At 49.2% G+C, this 22,107-nt stretch overlaps 1 long non-coding RNA gene across 2 annotated transcripts; it reads left to right on the top strand.

Annotated features, from left to right (window-relative positions):
• Window positions 1-4,152: 4,152 nt before the first annotated feature.
• On the top strand, window positions 4,153-5,605 carry LOC149120844 (uncharacterized). 2 transcript variants are annotated; one of them, XR_016224909.1, is made up of 2 exons: window positions 4,153-4,585; window positions 4,707-5,605. It is a non-coding gene; the product is annotated as an uncharacterized LOC149120844 (long non-coding RNA). The 2 variants fall into 2 exon arrangements; XR_016224910.1 differs by having other exon boundaries at window positions 4,153-4,554.
• Window positions 5,606-22,107: the final 16,502 nt, after the last annotated feature.

Raw genomic sequence — 22,107 nt, forward strand, 5'->3', positions numbered from 1 at the left:
CTGGTTGCTCCTCTTCCAGGCCAGCTCTCTGCTGTGGCCCGGGAAGGCAGTGGAGGATGGCCCAAGTCCTTGGGCCCTGCACCTGCATGGTAGACCAGGAGAAGCACCTGGCTCCTGGCTTCGGATCAGCGCGGTGCGCCGGCCACAGTGGTCATTGAGGGGTGAACCAACGGAGGGAAGACCTTTCTCTCTGTCTCTCTCTCTCACTGTCCACTCTGCCTGTCAAAAAAATTATTAAAAAATTAATAAAAAGAGAAATGAATGAACAGGCCAAAGGTACTATGCTACAAATATTAAGATGACAGAACATATTATCAGCGACGTTTTTGTGAATATATTTGAGGACTTAGATGCAATGGACCATTTCCATTTGCCAAATGGACTCAAGAAGAAATATAAAGCAGAAAGGTCACAGAATAAGAGAATCGAGTAATTTTGAGTTCCTGGTTAAAATTCTACCCCTGCACATACCCCCATCAAACCATACCTACAAGATTTCTGTCTTTCAAATAAATACATAATATAAATACATAAACAGCTCTATGTTAAAGAAAAAGGAACTACTACATGAAAAATCCCCACAGTGGAAGGAAGCTAGAAGAGGCCTCCAGGGTGGCTCTGGTAGTGATGATTTCAGAATTCCAGGTCTGTAACAGATTGAGAGAAAAATCAGGATGTAAGCCACAGTCAGATGGTCAGAGTGAAAGGGCATTGGATGAGCTCTCTGCTGTGGCCTGGGAAAGCAGCAGCAGATGGCCCACACCTCAGGCCCCTGCACCCGCGTGGGAGACCCGGAAGAAGCTGCTGGCTCCTGGCTTCAGATCGGCACAGCTCCAGCCATTGAGGCCAATTGGGGAGTGAACCATCAGATGGAAGATATCTCTCTCTCTCTCTCTCCCTCCCTCTCTCTCCCTCTGCCTCTCCTTTCTCTGGTAACTCTGACTTTCAAATAAATAAATCTTTTTTATTATTTATATTTTATTAGACAGCAAGAGAGAGAGAGACAGAGAGAAAGGTCTTCCTTCCATTGGTTCACTCCCCTAATGGCTGCTACGGCCGGCACGCTGCACTGATCCGAAGCCAGGAGCCAGGTGCTTTGTCCTGGTCTCCCATACGGGTGCAGGGCCCAAGGACCTGGGCTATCCTCCACTGCCTTCCTGGGCCACAGCAGAGAGCTGGCCTGGAAGAGGGGCAACCAGGACAGAATCCGGCACCCCGACCAGGACTAGAACCCGGAGTGCTGGCACCGCAGGCGGAGGATTAGCCTAGTGAGCCGCAGCACCGGCCTCAAATAAATAAATAAATCTTAAAAAAAAAAAAAAAAAAAAAGAAAGAAAGAAAGGGCATTGGATGCTCTGGCAAAAATACTGTGGAACCCAGAATTCTCTCAAACCATCATCAAGTGGAAACAGGATTAGACATTTGCAGACCAACAACGGCTCAAAAAAAAAAAAAAATGCCTCCCAAGCGCTGCCTCTCAGGAAGCCCCTGGAAGATAGTTCTTCGCCCACAGGGGTAAAAGGGGAGGGAGGGAGTGGACCCCACACGCAGGCTGCTGAAGGAGCTCCTGCGTTAGGAGCTGCCCTGCTGGCTTCAGGGAGCCAGGCCGACGGGAGCAGCCGGGCAGGGGTCTGGAGACGGAATCCTTCCACATGACTCACTGGAGATGGCATCGTCCCACATGACTCACAGGCGGGGCGGGGGAGGGTGCAGACAAACAAAAACGGTGCTTGAGAAACCAGTGTTAAGATTTATTTGTTTGTTTGAAAGACAGAGTTACAGAGAGGCAGAGGCAGAGAGAGAGAGAGAGAGAGAGAGAGAGAGAGAGAGAAAGTCTTCCATCCGCTGGTTCACTCCCCAGATGGCTGCAATGGCCGGAGCTGTGCTGAGCCGAAGCCAGGAGCCAGGAGCTTCTTCCGGGTCTCCCACGTGGGTGCAGGGGCCCAAGCACTTGGGCCATCTTCCAGTGCCTTCTCAGGCCACAGCAGAGAGCTGGATCAGAAGTGGAGCAGCCGGGACGCGAACCGGCACCCATATGGGACGCCGGCACTGCAGGAGGCAGCTTTAACCCGCCACACCACAGCACCGGCCCTAAGCTGCTTTACATATAATATCCTATTTGGAACTGGCGCCCATCTGGGATGCTGGCACTGCAGGCGTCGGCTTTACCCGCTACACCACAGTGCCGGCCCCCTTCCTGCGTATTTTAAATTGTCTCTAGATCACTTTCAGTTAATGTCAATGGGGTCTAAACGGTTGTCACACTGGATTGTTTAGGGAATGATGACAAGGAACAAAGTCTGTACATGTTCAGTACTCACACAATTGTTTCCTTTTTTTTTTGCAAATATTTTCCATCTTCAGTTTGTTGAATCTGCTTGGGAGCAACCCGAGGAGGGTCGTACCCTAGAGAGGAGCAGGAAGCGGGCTGGGGTGCAGGCGGGCTGGCCGTTGTTTGACAGGACCACAGCAGCTCTCTCCCGGTGCTCACGGTGCCTCTCTCTGTGCGGCTCTCGGGTCAGAGGAGGGAGCCACGCCCATCACAGCACCCGCACGCCCGCCTGTTCTTCCGCTCTCAGATCTAACTTTGCAAACCCCTTTTCTTCACGTGTCATCCTTCCATTCACTCCGCAGATGTTTGCGTGAAGTGCCAGAGCTGCCGCGCCTTCCAGCAACTCACGAGGCCCGAGATGGGCACTGCTGCTGCTGGCCCGGGCGGAGCGCTTACTTCTAGCGAATCTGCTTTCACAAATGAGAAATCAAGTAAGGCAACCGACCTCTGCTGGGAAGGCACCGGGCTCCCAGACCTGCAATGCAAAACCTCAGCGTGGGTTGGAGACGGCAGCAGGCGGCAGACAGACGAGACCGCAGAAACAGACCCCAACCCGGGGGAAGAGCTGTCCCCGCTGCCTATTGCCACCGTGCAGGGAAGTGGCTTCTTGTTCCGACGCTGCAAGTCCCCCCGACATCTCAGCCCCTCTGCTTTCCATCCAATTTCTTCATTGGTTTTCAAATGTTTATATTGTATTTATTCGAAAGGCAGAGGGTCAGCGAGGAAAAGAGAAAGAGATCTTCCCTCCTCTGGTTCACTCCCCCAAACGGCCACAACGGTTGGGTCAGGCAGAAGCCGGGAGCCAGGAACTCCATCTGGGTCTCCCACGTGGGTGGCAGGGGGCCAAGCACTTGGGCCATCTTCCGTCGCCTTCCGCGGTGGGTGCGCTGGGAGCTGGTCAGAGGCAGAGCTGCTGGGGCTTGAACTGGAGCTCCAGTATGGGATGACGGCTTAACTGCTGCCCCGCCTCCCCCAAAGCCTGGAGTCCCCAGAGCTCTCCTGCGTTCCAGCAGGTCTGCCTCTCCTTTGTCTACGTTTTACAAGCCCAGCGCCGAAGGCCGACTCTCCGTCGATGGCGGCGGCGAGGGAGCTGCTCTGCGGCCGGCGCCCAGCGGTGCTGGGGCACGGAAGGCTGGACACGGCCTTGGCCGCTCTGCGCCCGGACTGTGGCCCTTGCGCCCTCTGCTGGTCGGAACCCTCCTAGCAGTGCGTAGCGGAGCACAAGAGCTGACCTCAGAAGCCCTCTCTACCAAGACCCCGAGGACTTCAAAAAGTTCGAGGAAAACACGGCATTAAGAAATGAGTTTTTGTAGCGGCAAAAAAAAAAAAAAAAAAAAAAAAAAAAAATTGAAATCCAGGCCTGGTTTTTTCATGACATGCATTTCACATGAACTTTTGTCATGGATGTCTTTGGATTCCATTTGCCATGAGCTTCCCAAAGTACCCTGGGGTGATATCCAGAGGTTTGCAGTCTTCTCCCTGGAGCCCAGCTGGTGGGCACCTTGTACAGACCTGAGCAGAGCCCAGGCCCGCCTGCTTGGCCCCTCACCCGCAGCCTGAGCTCACAAGGGACCGGTGTTTAAAGCTACTCCTACGGAGGGCACCTGCTATGCCACGATTCCTGGTAGGGAGCTGGATGGGACGCGGATCAGCTGGGGCTTGAACCAGCACCCATAGAGGATGCCCGGCGTCACGGGTGGCGGCTTAATCCGCTGCACCACAACGCAGGCCCCAAAAGGAGGACATTCATTCTCTCTCTCTCTCTCTCTCTCTCTCTCTCTCTCTCTCCCTCTCCCTCTCCCTCTCCCTCTCTCCAGGCTCATCCCGGAACTCAGGCCACACGCTGTGAGCAAACACAAGCAGCCACACAGAAGGGCTCCCCGCGGCTTTTCCAGATTCAGACAGGACCCGGCTGGGCACCCACCTGTCACCTCCCGAGTCAGGTCCCAGCGGGATCCGGAAAAGCTGCACCGCGCTCTCCACCCCCCAGTGTCACAGATCCCTGCCACACACACCCCCACCCCCACCCCCACCCGCCAGGCTGAGCCCCGGTTTTGTAAAAACCTGTGACTTCCTCAGGATGCACCTGCTTTTCCCGGGGCAGGAAGAGCCGTTTCCCTCCAGGCCAGGAACTTTCTCTCGTTTGCGCTGCTTCTGCCAGCTCCGGCCCCATCCCCTGTCGGGGGGCCAGTCACGCTCCTTGACTTTGGAAATCTGCAGAGGTCTGGCCCAGCTTTGCCGGGAGGAGCCCAGGTGTCTCGCCCTGCCTGGTCTCCCTGCCCCCACTCCCGCTGCTTCCACATTTTGTGACAATCCAGGTCTCCCCCACAACGGCTGTCTTCAATTCGCCTCTGTTCTTTTTGTCTCCACCCAGGACATTTTCACTGCAAACCGTGTCAACTTAATCCAAACATCGCGCAAGGAAGACTGGGCTGCTGAGTCCCAGACAGAGGAAACTTCCAGAACATTGGCTCGATACATTTGTGTGCAGCGGAAGTTGGCCCACGTGCTTGGGCCCCTGCACCCGTGTGGGAGATCTGGACGAAGTCCCACGCTCCTGGCTCCAGCCTGGCTCAGCCTCAGCTTCTGTGGCCATTTGAGGAGTGAACCAGGGGATGGAAGACCTCTCTCTCTCCCTCTGTTTGTGTAACTTTTCCTTTCAAATGAAGACATAAATCTTTAAAAATAAATCTACCTCTGCCTTCAATGGGCTTTTTAAGTTAGAGTTTTCTAAATAGGATATTATATGTAAAGCAGCTTGGGGCCAGTACTGTGGCCTAGCAGGTAAAGCCACCTCCTGCGGTGCCGGCATCCCATATGGGTGCTGGCTCAAGTCCCGGCTGCTCCACTTCCAATCCAACTCTCTGCTATGGCCTGTGAAAGCAGTAGAAGATGGCCCACGCCTCGAGCCCCTGCACCTGTGTGGGAGACCTGGAAGAAGCTCCTGGCTCCTGGCTTTGGACCGGCCCAGCTCTGGGCGTTGTGGCCAATTGGGGAGTGAACCAGTGGGTGGAAGATCTCTCTCTCTCTCTGCCTCTCCTTCTCTCTCTGTGTAACTCTGACTTTCAAATAAATAAATCTTAAAAAAAGCAGATTTTATTATTATGTTTAATACAAATAATCAGTCAACAAACTACACATCACGTGCCTTTAGAGTATGACTTTGTTTATTGCTTTTCGGCTTGCTACCTTGGATGTTCTTATCACTTTTATTATACACACATACACACACGCGTGTGTGTGTGTATATACATATAAATATATCTCTCCCCCCCCTTTTTTGAGCTTTGTGCCCATTGCCTGTCAGAATTCTACAGAAGTACAATTCCCAAAAAGACAACGCCGGTCTGACTCTTTGGGATAGTGACTCCGGCCTAGGGAGCAGAGATGGCTAAGTTTAACAGTGGCAAAGTTAGCCCCAGGACTGCGCGTTCTAAAACCTCTTCGCTCCTCAAACGTGGCTGAAAGGCGTTTGACACTGAGTTCTGACGGGGAACAATTCCCCTCCCGGCGTGGGCGTGGGGTGGGATCCAAGCTGGCAACGAGGGACAGGTGGAACCTGGCTTAGGATGATTGATTAGCCCTGTGCACAGAGAAAGAGCTCGCTCACCAGGAGGGAATAAAAGTCAAGACAGAGCGCGAGAGAGGAGACACTCCCATTGCTGATACTCCCCAGATGCCTGCACTGGCCAGCTAGGACCGGACCCGCGAAGTTGGGGACCAGGAACCCGATCTGGGCCTCCCCCATGGGTGCCGGATCCCATCCACTCAAGCCGTCCCCTCCTGTCTCCCAGGGTGCACGTTAGAAGGTGGAGCTGGGACTGAAACCTGGGCCCTCTGATGGAAGACGGAGGCACCCCGAGCTGCATCTCGCCTCGGCGCCGCGCGCCTGGCCCAGTAGCCCTTGCCTCGTCCCCAGGTACCCGTCTGTTTTCCTCTTACCACTGTCCAGCCGCCTGCTGTCTCGCAGCTGCGTCTCCAGTAGGACACGACTTCCTCTGGGTCTTGGTTATCTTTAACGAGCCTGCTGCGTCTGCCCAGAAGTTGAAGCAGCGTCTTGTTTGTTTGGGGGATATCTGGACATCGACCTTTTAATCTGAGAGTCTCATAGGAACTGGTAATGAAGAACCTTAAAATCAAACCAAGATGGAGTGACTTAAGCTAACGCTATTAAAAATAAGAAGTCACCTTTGCCCCAAATAAAATTAAAGTTTAAAAATTATAGCCCTAAACTTTTTCCCCAAAGCTAAAATTAGGTGCAGCTATAAAAATAAGGGACCCTATGCTTAGCTAGCTGAGACACTTGCGCCTGGCTGTGCTAAGACCTAACCTATTTTGTATGCCTCCTAATACTCAGATAACGGTGTGGGAAGCGGGACCTGCTCTCCCACAAGGGGAACAAAGGGAGCGAGACGTCGTCCCCACTCAGGGTGAATAAGATGGCGCTGGCAGGGAAAGGAACTGCTGAAGAAGTAAACAACAAAATGGCGATGAGGGGCATGCCTCCCATGTGATCCCGTAGCTGACTGGATAGAGGACGCATGCCCTTCACATGATCAGCTCACTGATTGGATGGAGGACTCATGCCTTTCACATGATCAGCTCACTGATTGGATAGAGGACACATGCCTTTCACATGATCAGCTCACTGATTGGACAGAAGGCACATGCCTTTCACATGATCAGCTCACTGATTGGACAGAAGGCGCATGCCTTTCACATGATCAGCTCACGGATTGGTCGCTGCGGGTATATAAACCGTGTGGCTCTGTGCTGGGTGCGCTCTCTGGACTCCCGAGTTCAGGAGGCCCGTCAGCGCAGACGCCGAATAAATCCTCTTGCTTTTGCATCTGGACTCTGAGTCTTTGGGGTGTGCCTCTCGATGTGTTAGCATCCTCACTCCGAGGGTCTAACAGTAATAGTAAACTTTCTCTAGCACTTTAGAATTTACAAGCTGTTCTCTGGCATATACATTCCAATGAATGCTCCCAGCAGCCCCGGGGGAAGCTGCAACCATCTGTGTCTGGAGTAGGAGGAGCCGAAAGCTTAGAGGGCCAAGTGAATGATGAGTCTGAAAGCAGAACCCAAATCTTCAGATTTTTTTTTTTTTTTTGCAGTCAAACTCCCGAAGTTAGGAGTCAAACTCCTAAGTAAAGCACTTGTCTTGGAACACCACAGTGGCTCCATGTCCCTGACTGAGCCGCAGCTGGGAGACGGTTCTTGGTACCACGAGTGGTTTCAGGGAACCAGACCCTCACAGCCAGAGGTCTAGAACTGGCTCTCTGCTTTGCCCAGCTTTCGTGGCATGGATGGCCCTGTGTCCAGTGGTAAAAAAAGGAACGGCACAAGAAAAGCTCCCACCATAAAACAGACACCTTGGGTACTTGTTACTAGGTTGTCTTATTTTCTCATTAAAGCTCACAGCAAGGCTGTGTGTCATGAGGCGTTTGGAGTCCAAGACAAGCGAGTAGGCAGCTAAACCAGAAGTGGAACTTGAGCCTGACTCTGGAGACACAGGTCTTCATCTCCTGGGTGCGTTAACGTAGGGGACATGCAAACGTGTTGAAAACTAGACAAGACACAAACACACGTGGACTTTAGTCTGGGTTCTATAAAATATAGAGGTAGACCAAAAAGAGAAAGAAAATGCAGAGAGAGCAGTGAGAGAGAGACACAGAGAGAAAGTCTTCCTTTTCCGTTGGTTCATCCCACAGTGGCCACCGCGTTGTGGCTAGCACACCATGACGATCCAAAGCCCGGGTGACAGCAAAGAGCTGGACTGGAAGAGGGGCAACCGGGACAGAATCCAGCGACCCGACCGGGACTAGAACCCGGTGTGCCGGCGCCGCAGATGGAGGATTAGCCTATTGAGCCACGGCGCCGGCCCCAAAAGAAATGTTCAACATGGCCAAAGTGGTGCTGGTTCCAGCTCTCTGGTGTGGGGTCAGGAGCCCAGTTACTTTAGCCATTACAAGCACCTTCCAGGATCTGTGTTGGTAGGAAGCCAGCGTCGGGATCCAGAGCCAGGGACTGGAATCGGGTACTCCGATGTGGGACGTGGGTGTGCTGACCCTAGGCTAGACATCCACATGGGAGCTGTGTTTTGATACTTGAAAGGGAACTTCTACATTTAATGGAAATAGTAATTAAATATTTGAGATGGAGATCATAATACTTTGAAAAGAATGAATCATGAAGAAAACCCTTATCTTTCCTAGCATAATATATTATGAAGTGATAATGATTGAAAAAGTGAAATTGAGTTGCATGTGAATATGAAATTCAAAGAAACAAAGCCATGGGAATGAAAGAATTATGAAAAAGTGACATTTATATTAATAGGTGAATAATAAAATAATAGAAATTTAACATGGTAAAAATGGTGTCCCATTTTTAAAGATTGGATTTAGAAATATTGTAAAATTTTTTTTATTATTGTTTTTTATTTTTTTGACAGGCAGAGTGGACAGTGAGAGAGAGAGAGAGAGACAGAGAGAAAGGTTTTCCTTTTGCCGTTGGCTCACCCTCCAATGGCCGCCATGGAGCCAGGAGCCAGGTACTTATCTGGTCTCCCATGGGGTGCAGGGCCCAAGCACTTGGGCCATGCTCCACTGCACTCCCTGGCCACAGCAGAGAGCTGGCCTGGAAGAGGGGCAACCGGGACAGAATCCAGCACCCCGACCAGGACTAGAACCTGGTGTGCCGGTGCCGCAGGCGGAGGAATAGCCTAGTGAGCCGCGGCGCCGGCCTTGTAAAATTCTGAGCCATGCTAAGAATCAAAGTTTCAAATAAATAAATAAATCTTAAAAAAATTAAAAAGAGGCAGGCGCTGTAGGTGTGTAAAGCCACCACTTGCAGTGCTGGCATCCCATATGGGCACCAGTTCTAGTCCTGGCTGCTCCACTTCCAATCCAGCTCTCTGCTATGGCCTGGGAAAGCAGCAGACGATGGCCCAAGCCGTTGGGTCCCTGCACCCCTGTGGGAGACCTGGAAGATGCTCCTGGCTCCTGGCTTCAGATCAGTGCAGCTCCAGCCGTTGTGGTCATTTGGAGAGTGAACCAGCGGATGGAAGACCACTCTCTTTCTCTCTCCAACTCTGCCTCTCGCTAACTCTGTCTTTCAAATAAATAAATAAACCTTAAAAATTTTTAAAAATCAAAAGTAAATAAGACTTTTCACATATTAGAAGAATAAACTGGACAACATCAATTCCTGTCTTTTCTGGTGGGAAAGAGGGGTCACTTTTGTAAAAAAAGATCTGAGAATTTATCTAATTATAGAGATCCAAGAAGAAAGAAAAGCCAAAGAAGAGAACATTTTTCAGAAGATATTTTCTCTTTTTTTTTTTTTTTTTTTTTTTGACAGGCAGAGTGGACAGTGAGAGAGAGAAACAGAAAGGTCTTCCACACTGTCAGAAGATATATTCTATGGTGAACAAGGATCTAAGTTTCAGACTGTAAAATCTGCTGAATATAATAATGATAACTGAACTGTCAACCACTCAACTCTCTGACGGTAAAATTGTAGATTGGACAAGTCTAAAGGGCAGTGCTTAGGAGATTTCGGGGCCAGTGCTGCGGCACAGCGGGTTAAAGCCCTGGCCTGAGGCGCTGGCATCCCATATGTGCACCGGTTCTACTCCCGGCTGCTCCTCTTCCGATCCAGCTCTCTGCTGTGGTCTGGGAAAGCAGTATAAGATGAGCCAGGTCCTTGGACCCCTGTACCCACGTGGGAGACCCAGAGGAAGCTCCTGGCTCTTGGCTTCGGTTCCGCACAGCTCTGGCCATTGCGACCATCTGGGGAGTGAACCAGCAGATGGAAGACCTCTCTCTCTCTCTCTCTCTACCTCTCTCTGTAACTCTGTCTTTCAAATAAATAAAACAAATCTTTAAAAGAGAGAGAGAGAGATTTCAGGGTAAGAGAAGGGAGAGTGTCAGTTACAAAAGCACGTTGGTACAACGAACGTCAAACCTTTCATCCCCAACAATGAGGGGAAAACAATCAACAGTTTCAACATTTGGTGGGAAATTACAATTAATTAAGAAATTAATGCTTAGTAGTATTATGAATATTTTCCCCATATATCAAAGGTCTCACAAAATAAACCACCCATAAATGAAATCCAAATAATGATATGAATCTACAAATTAACAGAAAAGAATATAACCCCAAAAAATGAGCTAACATGATTTGACCAAAGTTTATTCAGGCTTCTCTCCTCCCTCCAGGCCCTTGAACTTGAATGCATCCTTGAGCTTCAGCAATGCAGAATGCAGAACAGCCTTGGCAACGTTCCCTTCTGAGGAGCAGTGGACTGCAAAGAAAAACACTTCCTGTGCAGATGATCGCACCTGCTCACCCCACCCCGAAAGCAGTTCTTTCTGGCCTTATTTATTCCTCTCGGGAAGAGAAATGCCTTCCACCCCACCCCCAGCCTTTTCAGATGCTTCTAGATCTTATGACTTGAATGTCCTGTCTACTGAAATTGCCTTTTTTTTTTTAAGATTTATTTAGGGGCCGGCACCGTGGCACAGTGGGTTAATCCTCTGCCTATGGCACCGGCATCCCATATGGGCACCAGTTCTAGTCTCGGCCGCTCCTCTTCCAATCCAGCTCTCTGCTGTGGCCTGGGAAAGCAGTAGAAGATGGCCCAAGTGCTTGGGCCCCTGCACCCACGTGGAGACCTGGAAGAAGCTCCTGGCTCCTGGCTTTCAACCAGCCCAGTGCTGGCCATAACAGCCATTTGGGGAGTGAACCAACAGAAGGAAGACCTTTCTCTCTGTCTCTCCCTCTCACTGTCTGTAACTCTACCTCTCAAATAAATAAATAAATAAAATCTTTTAACAATTATTTATTTATTTATTTGAAAGGCAGAGTTACAGAGAGGCAGAGGCAGAAAGAGAGAAGTCTTCCATCCACTGGTTCACTCCCTAACTAGCCACAATGGCCAGAGCTGGGCTGGTTGAAAGCCAGGATCCAGGAGCTCCTTCCAGGTCTCCACGTGGGTGCAGGGGCCCAAGGACTTGGGTCATTTTCTACCGTTTTCTCAGGCCACAGCAGAGAGCTAGATCGGAAGAGGAGCAGCCGGGGCCATGAACCAGCACCCATATGGAATGCCAGCACTGCAGGCAGCGGTTTACCTGCTGTGCCACAGCACCAGCCCCTGCAATTGTCTTTTTAAATAAAATCTCACATTAATTTTTTTTAATTTATTTTCATTTTATTTTGAAAGACAGAGAGACCGGGATAGACAGAAAGCGAAATCTTCCATGTGTTGGCTGGCTTACCCCCCAGATGCAAGGGCTGGGCCAAGCCAGGAGCCTGAAACTGACCTGGGTCGTTCAAGGGGGTGGAACAGACCCAGCTGCTCACCAGGCCCTGCTGTCTCACAGAGTTCATTAGCGGGAAGTTGGAATTGGCTGGAATCAGAAGTGGAGCTGGGTGTCTTGATTGCTATGCAAAATGCCCACCTGTAAACCACTGTTTAAGTTGTTTTCAGAGGTTTCACCACCAAGCTGGCCTGAGCTGGTTTCGGCTAGATAGTGACTGACCAGCTGTGCCATGGATGTGCAAAAATAATCCGATCTATGGATGGCAACTGGGACTGAGCTGTGTCCCCTCACCTTGAAACCAAAAATTGAGGCATCAGCCAGAATGGAACAGACAGCTTTAACAGTGACGGCTCTGAAGGTGACAACATCTGTTTAGTTAGTTTAAGATTTACGTAATTATTTGAAAGGCGGAGTTACAGAAATAGGGAGAGAGAGAGAGACAGAGAAACAGAGAGAGAGAGGTCTTCATCTACTGGTTCAATCCTCAAATGGCCGTGAAGGCTGGGGCTGGGCCAGTCCAAAGCCAGGAGCCAGGAGCTTCTTCCTGGTCTCCCACCTGGGTGCAGGGGCCCAAGGACTTGAGCCATCTTCCACAGCATCATCCCCAAAGAATGTCCACTTTAAAAAAAATGATTTATTTTATTTGAAAGGGAGAGAGAGATCTTCTATCCACTGGTTCCCTCCCTAAAGGCCCACAACAGCTGGGTCTGGGCCAGTCTGAAGCTAGGATCTTGGGACTCCAGCCAGGTCTCCCACATGATCTGCTGCATCCAGGTGCATCAGTAGGGAGCTAAATCAGAAGTGGAGTAGCCAGCACTTGAACCAGGCATTATGACACGGCATGTGGGCATCCCAGGGAGTGGGATGAGGTCTGGTCTCATGTGTCTGGCTTGGAAGGAATTAAAAACAATAACTACAGGAGCACCAATGACTTCCCCTGAGGGACCTGTGCCTGCTTCCCCAACTCCGGGATTCACCTCCCGCTACCCACTATATTCTACGGGGTACACAAACGATCACCATGGGGGGTTAGGTCATTCACCATACAATTCATCCTTTCAAAACCCTTTTCATGCATCTCAAACCCCGCAATACCCAACATAGCTTTTCTTGGTTATGCTTCCCTGTCTTTCAGTCTACAGGGCGGGGATTTCATTTCCAGTTTAGGTATTAACACTCGGGCAAAGGACTAACCTGCGAAGCCCCAGCCGCTTCCCTCACCCACCCATCCGTGCTCTCTCTGACGGCTCTGGGAAGTCACCCAAGCTTCCCTGGCCTCTCACGGCCCCCCAGGTCACTGAAAGTCCTCATGCTTGGGACAGATTTGTTCCCATTCCTGACACACTTTGGGGTCAAGGGAGATGGGCACAGGACACATTTGGGAAGCAGTGATTTCAAAGATGCTTCTCCCTCAACCGGCACAACGCTCTTCAAAACTGGAGGCAATGTGTGGTCTCCGACAAAAGGGGCCTTGGATAGATGATAGGTAGATAGATGGATAGATAGGTAGATGGATAGATAGGTAGATAGATGGATAGATAGGTAGATGATGGATAGATGGACAGATACCACCCATCTGCTGGTTCACTTCTCAGATGCTGACAATGGCTGCGGCTAGTCTGGGGCTGAAGCTGGGAGCCAGGAATTCAATTCAGGCCTCTCACACGGGTGGCAGGAACACCGCCACTTGAGCCTTCTCTGCTGCCTTCCAGTTCTGCGTTGATGGGAAGCTGGAGCCACAGGAGTCAGAGGAGGGCGTGGCACCCAGGCACTCCACCAAGGGCTCCAGGCATCTTGGCCAGCTTCTGCCTCCTGTCCCCGACACACACACATTGCTTTAGTAGGTTTATTTGTACCGATCCATTGCTGCATCAATCCCCAGTCCCTGGAGATGAGGAGTATTTTCCCATCTTTCTCAAAGGCGTCGGAGCGGCTCACGACAGGCAGGATGGTGGGTCGTTTCTCAACTGCAGCAGGAAGCACCGGACGGGCTGACTCAGCAGAGGTTACTCCTTCACTTCCCCTGCGGTGGAATTCATTTCCGGGATGCCTTTGGCTCCACCCTTATCCTGGGGCTCGCAAACTCTTCCTTTTCCTGCCCCATCCCTTCACGAGCGGAGACACCTTCAGACTTCCGGTCTCAGAAACACAGTGGAGCCAGAGTGCCCGCGGCCGTCCCAGTCCCACTCCGGAGGCTGACCCTGAAGTTCCTTGCTGGAGAGCTGTGGAGGCAGCGGCAGGCTGGGTTCAAGGTCGTCCCCCCGCGCTGTCTAAACCCCTCTCCTGCGAGAAACGCTACTTCTCGTCCTCTCACCTTGCCTCTCCTGGGAGTCCTCTGCTTCCTCGTCCTCACATTATTTTCCACTGTGGTTCAAAACCTTAACTCTGCCACTTCTCTTCCTCCCCTAACTCAAGGACAAACTCAAGAGCGCATGGTGGTGATGACCTGGCCATTTGGGGAGTGAACCAGTGAATGGAATATCACCCCTCCCCCTCTGCCTCTCTGTAACTGATTTTCAAATAAAAATAAATAAATCTGAAAAAAATATAACGAGGGCAAGGTCTGGGGGTGAAGGAGCGAGGCAGTTTAATCTGTTAATAGACGAGGACCACAGCAGATCAGCAGCCTGAAGCAGGACCGACCGCCTGCTTGCTGAGGACGTCTGGGTTAGCGGTGCAGAGAAGGGGGCTGGTTTCCCGGAAGATGCGGCAGGACAGCGCATCTGCGGGTGGCTCTGATACAGTCCCAGACTGCTCAGCCAGGCGCCAAGCTTGCCACGGCATTGCAGCTGGGCCCTCGGGAGAGGCTGCAGGTGCAGAGATGAGCCTCTCTCTGACTGGCTTGCTCGGCCCCGGCTGCTTGCATGGGGGAGAGGGGAAGCCAAGGACTTAGCCTTGAAACAGAACATAGCAGAGTGTTTTCTAAGAGTGGCTAGAATCAGGGAGAGTGAAGCTGTGCATGGTGAGAATCTGCCATCCTTAGACGGCCCTGTACCCAGTGACAAGAACACTCTGATCCTTCATGGATGCGTCCGCAGTCAACTAATTTTTGACAAATGAGCAAAGGCAGGTTGATGGAAAAAGCAGCATCTTTTCAAGAAATGATGGAGTTACTGGACAAAAAATACCAAAATACTCTGGACACAGACCTTACACTCTTCACAAAAATTAGCTGAGGGCCTGGCGCTGTGGCTTAGTAGGTTAAGCCTCCACCCGCCTGCAGCACCAGCATACCGTATAGGCACGGGTTTGTGTCCTGGCTGCTCCTCTTCCCATCCAGCTCCCTGTTAATGACTTGGGAAAGCAGCACAGGATGGCCCGAGTGCTTGGGCCCCTGCACCCACATGGGAGAGCCAGAAGAAGCGCCTGGCTCCTGGCTTCAGGTCAGCCCATCTTCAGCTATTTCAGCCATTTGGGGAGTGAACCAGTGGATGGAAGATCGCTTGTGCGCACTCTTTCTCTTTCTCCCTCTCTCTGTCTGTAACTCTGCCTCTCAAATAAATAAGTAAATCTTTTAAAAAATACTATCTCAGTGCATTATAAACCTAAATGTAAAATGCAAATCTACAAAACTCCCAGAAGATAGCTCAGGAAAAAATCTAGATGGCCTTGGGTTTGGTTAGGACTTTTTACCAGTAACACAAAGGGCATGATCCAAGAAAGAAACGATTACTAAATTGGACTCCATTAAAATGAAAAACTTCCACTTTGCCAAAGACACCGTCAACAGGATAAGAAGTCAAGCCTCAGAGCATAAAGAAATATTTGCAAAAGACATTTGATAAAGGGCTGTCGTCCACAACAGGTGGAATCTGCAAACGCTGGCCGGGCAGGGGCAGGGTGCTGGTGGCCGGGCAGGTGCAGGGGCCGCGGTGGGAAGCGGGCGGAGAGAGGAAGTGCTGATCAAAGTCTCCAGAATTTCAGTTAGGCAGGTGAAGGACTTGAAGAACTCTGTTTTCGATAGATAACAACAGCACACTGTGTTCTTGGAGCATGTCAAGAAAGTAGGTTGTAGGTGTTCTGACCACAAAGACCGTAACTGTGAGATAAGATGTATATGAACTAGATCGCTTTAGCCATTCCACAACCCGCACGTATTGCAAAACCATGTTGTACATGATCCCTTCACGTGATGTTGTCAATTAGAAATTAAAAACAAATTGGATTGATTTTTGAAGAAGATGAAATAAAATAAAACAAAAGAGCCCAATGGTGCAAGGGTGTGTGACCGTGTGAAAGTTGTAGTCGTCGCCTGAGATAGTCGCTGCATTTTCTGTCCCGACAAAGGTGGGAGTCTTGTGATTCATAACGGCCAGCTTCCGGCTCAGGACCACCCAGAGAACGCCAAGTGTGCCCCTCTCACCGTGACGCCTTGCCCATGGTCATCTCTGCCCGTGCTCCACCCTCGTGGCCTCAGGCCGACTCCACAGCTTCTGTTGTGGCACTTGCCCACGGCGGCCTACGCTGCAGGTGTCATCAGACGCACACGTTGCCTAGAAGTTCTGGTATAGAGCTCGGCTACAACAAGATTTTCATGGGTCTGGACACTCCTGCTGTAGGCAAGTCCCCGCTTAAAGGTCTCGGTAGGGACATGAGCTGGAGATCCTGTCTCACCACCCAGCACTGAACCCCATCCTTGTGTTCTTGGGCTTTCCCAGTTTGTGATCCGACCAGGCCAGCACTGCCGTATGGACCACTCCTTACCATTACCCAAGGTTTCGTATGTTTCCAACAATCCCGTGAAGTCATCCCTGGGTCAGGTGGGCACATGCGATGGGGCCGTTTGCTGTTATCAGAGTTTACGTGAACTTGGCCGGCATTTCTCTGCTTTCAGGTCGTCACTGTGGATCAGAGGGTGAGGAGTTACCTTCTCAGCCAAGTGTCTCTGTAGAAGGAGTGTCACAGGACAGGAATCCCAAGGCAGCTGTGTCCACCCAGGAAACCTACCCCTGTGACGTGTGTGTGAAAGACATTTCACACTTGGCTGCACATCAGGCCTCATATCCCGGGCACAAACCATGTGTGTGTTGAAGCATCTGGGAGCAGATCTGAGTTCAGTGTAAAACTGTCACAGCAGCAGCAGGTGCAGCAGCAGGTGAACAAGCCCTTGGAAGGGAGGAGATGAGGCCTGGCCGGTGGGAACCTACAGAGGGAACACATCAGAGAAGCTTTGCACGCGTAGGGAGGGTGGGGAGGGTGGGAAGGCCTTGGGGGCCATGGGAGACTTTCACGCCTGGTGTGGACAAGAGCATTGAAGCCGGGGAGATTTGCACACTGCACAGGGCATAACGAGCGCCGTGATTCTGGGCGCAGATTCACACCTGCTGGGCATCAGAGAATCAGACGAAAGATCTTACATGTGCAGAGAGTTTTAGCCATGCCACTCATCTCATTCAACACCAGAGTGTTCATAACAGAGTAAAACCCGACGGATGCTGTGAGTGTGAGTCTCCTGGGAAACCTTTTGCCGGCAACCCCAGCCTGATTAAACACCGGAGAGTTCACGCTGGAGAAGGGCCTTCCCAGGGCAATGATTGTGGGAAACTCTCCCCGAACAGCCCTTTTGGGGGCAGTGAATGTGGGAAGGCCTTCAGCCGTTGCTCCGACTTCTGCTGCTTTTCCCAGGTGCAGTGACTTTACCTGCTACAACACAATGCTGGCCCCTCTTGTAATGGTTTTTATTTCTGTAAAATCAGTAATAGTCCCTGCTCTTGTTTCTAATTGTTTTAGTAATTTGTTTTTCTCTCTTTTTCCTTGGTAAAAATAGCTAAAGTTTAGTTATAGTTGTTCATCTTTTTTTTTTGAAAGGCAGAGTGGACAGTGAGAGAGAAAGACAGAGAGAAAGGTTTTCCTTTTGCCGTTGGTTCACCCTCCAATGGCCGCCGGGGCTGGCACGCTGCGGCCGGCGCACCGCGCTGATCCGATGGCAGGAGCCAAGTACTTCTCCTGGTCTCCCATGGGGTGCAGGGCCCAAGCACTTGGGCCATCCTCCACTGCACTCCCTGGCCACAGCAGAGAGCTGGCCTGGAAGAGGGGCAACCGGGACAGAATCCGGCGCCCCGACCGGGACTAGAACCCGGTGTGCCGGCGCCGCAAGGCGGAGGATTAGCCTATTGAGCCGCGGCGCCGGTGTTGTTCATCTTTTTGAACCACTGACTTTGGTTTTGCTGACTCTATGTTGTTTTTCTGTTCTCTAGGTATCTCTAATGTCTTTATTCCTCCCTTCCTCCTACTAGCTTTGGCTTTTTTTAAATTTTATTTGAAAAAGAGATAGAGATTTTCAATCTACTTGTTCACTCCTCAAATGACTGCAACAGCCAGGCCTGGGTCAGGCTAACACCAACATTTGGGAGCTCAATCCATGTCTCTCTCGTGAATATCAGGGACTCAACTACTTGAACTATCCCTGGCTGCCTCCCAGGGTGTGCATTAGCAGGAAGCCGGATCAGAAGTGGAACTGAGACGCAGATCAGGTACTCCAGTATGGGATGCAGGCAGCCCAAATGGTATCTTAGCTGCCAAGCTAAATGCCTGCCCTAGTTTTGGGTTTCAGTTTGTTTTTCTTTTACTAGTTCTTTAAGTTGTAAAGTTAGATACAACTTTTTAAAAAATTATTTGAAAAAGAGAAAAAGAGCAAGAGTGCCCGTCTGCTGATTTATTCCCCATATACCCGCAACAAGCAGAGCTGAGTCAGGTCAGAGCTGGGAGCTGGGAGCTTCTTCCAGGCCTCCCACGTGGAGGGCAGGTCCCCAAGTATGTGAGCCATCACCAGCTGCCTCCTGCGCTATGCATTAGCAGACTGTTGAATCAGGAGAGGGGCTGGAACCCGACCCAGGTGCACAAAAACGGGATGTGGGTGCCCCAAGCATGATCCTAACTGCCATGTCAAACAGCCCCAGAGTGAGATTTCTGATCTGAGGTCTTTCTTCTTGCTTAATACAAGCTTGATATCTGTAAAATTGCCTTTTAGGACTGCTTTGACCACATCCCGTACATTTTGGTAGGTTGTATTTTCATTTTACCTCTATTTTATGGCTTCTTTTGTGATGTTTTTCTTTGATATACTGATTATGTTATTTAATTTTTACAAAGTTATGAGTTTTCTAGTTTTCCCTTTGCTCTTTTTTTCTTTTTGTTTCTTTCTTTTCCTTTTCTTTTTTCTTTCTTTCTCTCTTTCTCTCTTTCTTTCTCTCTCTCTCTCTCTCTCTTTCTCTCTTTCTTTCTTTCTGACAGGCAGAGTTACAGAGAGACAGAGAGAAAGGTCTTCCTTCTGTTGCTTCACTCACCAAATGGCCGCTACGGCCAGTGCTGTGCCGATCCAAAGCCAGGAGCCAGGTGCTTCCTCCTGGTCTCCCATGCAGGTGCAGGGCCCAAGGACCTGGGCCACCCTCCACTGCACTCCTGGGCCACAGCAGAGAGCTGGATTGGAAGAGCAACCGGGACTAGAACCCAGCACCTCAACCAGGACTAGAGCCTAGGGTGCTGGCGCTGCAGGCAGAGGATTAGCCTAGTGAGCCGCAGCGCCAGCCTGCTCTTTTTTTTTCTAGCTTTATCCTGTTGAGGTCAGCGAAGAGACTGTGTATTAAACTGATTTTTAATGTCTATTCATTCTTGGGATGAGCAGAAGCACGGTTGTGGTGAAGGTAAGACTTCACCAGGTGTTCAGGTGTTGTTTTAGCTATTCGCCTTTTTTTTTTTTTTTTTTTTGCTAAAGTTTGGGCTTTCTCATCACTCTTGCAAGCACATGTTATCTTTGGTCCTTTGGAAAGACAACAAGTAAAATTCCTTGAATATCCCAAACAAACTATTGCTATGATTTTCTCTTGACTGGTCTGCTTTTGTCTTTTTTTTTAATCTATATTTTAGTTTTCTGAGCCCTGTACTAAAACTCACAATTTTCATGTGGGGAAATTAGTTACATGAAGCAATTCAAAGATGGTGCCCAGAGGAAGTAAGGTGGGTGAAATCCAAAGTTGTTTACCACCAAAGCTAATTGGCCATGCAACATCAGGGGAGGTAACAAAACTAGTAACAAGTGTATAGACATATGGCTGGTTCTATAGAAATCGCCCCGTAAAATGACCGTTTAAGTGATTGGTTGGTCCTTAGCCCTGCCCCAGTGACTCTGCAGTTTTGTGCTATAAAAGGCTCTGTTACGTGTGAAATAAACGAGTTCTTGCTAGACTTGGCTCCCAGCTGCGTCTGATTGTCTCCAGGATCAGGAGGCTGGGGAACAGGTGAGTGGCTCACTTACATTTCCTCGGACCCAGTCCATCCTGTACGGGTGGACTAAGACCCTGCATTTCATACTCAGACCATCACAACCCATGCCCATGGGAATCTCTGGCTATTTTGTGTCTTTGAAAAGATCCTAATTTTTTTAAAGAATCATTGCTCTCTGTCCCAAGCTGTTCCACAATCACCTGTAATCACCTCTGTCCATTCCTGGAAGTAGTCATTTCTCCAGAAAGTCTTGGCTAATTTTGGGAAGAATGCTATTGAAGGAAGAATGTTACAGACTGAGTATGTCTCCTCCAGATGCATACGCTGAAGCCCCAATCCTCAACGTGATGCCATTTGAAGGTGAGACACTTGGGGGATGATTAGGTTTAGATGAAGTCGTGAGGGTAGAATCCCCACAAGGAGACTGCTGTGCTTTCAAGAGCAGAGGGCGACATCTCTCTTCATAAAGCAACAGAGATAAAAATGAATCAGGTAAAATGTTATCAAAGACGGTGGCAATTTTGCTCTCCTTTCCACTTTCCTCTATGTTGAAATGTTCATAGGAAAAAAGTCAAGAAAGGAATGTTTAAAGGAGTAGTTGGCTTTGCTACTGTATTACTGACTTCCAATTTCTATTTAACTTCGGACAGTGTAGATCACAGGCTGTTGACATTTTCACACACATTAAAAGTGAGTATCTTTCAAAAACTTGATTCAGTTTAAGAGGTAATTTCCACATGAATATCCTCTCCTGTTCCTTTCCTTCTACAAAATTTTATCAGAAAGATTCACCTACAGTTCTAAACTGGACAAAGGGAGGCATTGCTAGACTAACTACATCTGTAGGGTTTTACGATCAAAGTTTCACTAACAGGTAGAAAAAATAATGAAACTAAGATTACGGAGCAAAGAATGCAAGTTCTATTAATCATCATTTTGAAAACAATACCCCATAGTGGTAAGCACACTGGCTCTCCTGTTTGTTAACTATGCTGGTCCCCTGTTGATATCTAAGTATAAAACTTCATGCTTTCAACATTGTGAACATTAAATAATGTTTATTATCTTTCCCAAAAAGTTCACTGGTATGATTATTCTAATACTTTAAACACAAGAATGACAAATGAAGCCTTATTTTCTGAATTACATTATAAATTCTCTAATTCAGACAGGCCCTAACTTACAATGGTTTGAGTTTTGATTCTTTGGCTTTTTGATTATGTGAACTGATAATGTATTCAGTAGAAACCACACTGTAAACTTTACTCTTTTTGGTAAATTACATGAGATATTCAATATTTTATTATAAAATGGACTTTGTGTTAGATAACTTTTCCCAGGTGTAGCCTACTATAAATGTTCTGAATATGCTTCAGACAGACTAGGCTAAGTTATGATATTCAGCAGGTTATGTGTGTTGTATTAAGTGCATTTTCAATGTCTGACATTTTCAACACATGATGGCTTTATACTGATAGAATCCCACTGCAAGTCAAGGGGCATCTGTATCAGAAAAATGAAAATATCTCTGGAAATCTACCAACAATTTTTGCATTTTGAGTTTTTCTTACCAGCATGAGTTCTCAGATGCTGAACAATGAGCCGCACATGAAAGACTCCACATTCCCACGACTGAAAGTCTTTCTACATTCCTCTCCTGCATATGGTTTCTCTCTAGTGTGAATTCTCAGATGCTGAACAAGCTATGCACCAGTGCTGAAGGCCTTGCCACATTCCTTACCCTCATAGGGTTTCTCGCCAGTACGAAGTCTTTTGTGTTGAACAAGGTATGGAGAACAGCTAATGGCTTTCCCACATTCCTCACATTCATAGGGTTTCTCACCATTATGGATCCTTTGGTGTTGAACAGGGTATGAGCTACTACAAAAAGCTTTTCCACATTCTCTTCACATGGCTTCTCACCAGTATGGATACTTCGGTAAGTAAGTTGTCCAGACACAGAAAAGGCCTTTCCACATCCCTCACACTCACAGGGCTTCTCACCAGAGTGAATTCTGTCATGTTGAACACCATATGAAAAGGTACTAAAGGCCTTTGAACATTCCTTACACCCAAACTGTTTCCACTAGTGTGAGTATTCTGATGCTGAATAAGTCTCCCATAGGCTATAAGAGCTTTCCCACATTCTTTACCTTCATAGGGTTTCTCACCAATATGGATCCTTTGGTGTTGAACAAAGTATGAGCTACTACAAAGCTT

Source organism: Oryctolagus cuniculus, chromosome 18 (assembly GCF_051225735.1).
Source record: "Oryctolagus cuniculus isolate XC-2025 breed Fujian yellow rabbit chromosome 18, ASM5122573v1, whole genome shotgun sequence".
Lineage (NCBI taxonomy): Eukaryota > Metazoa > Chordata > Mammalia > Lagomorpha > Leporidae > Oryctolagus > Oryctolagus cuniculus.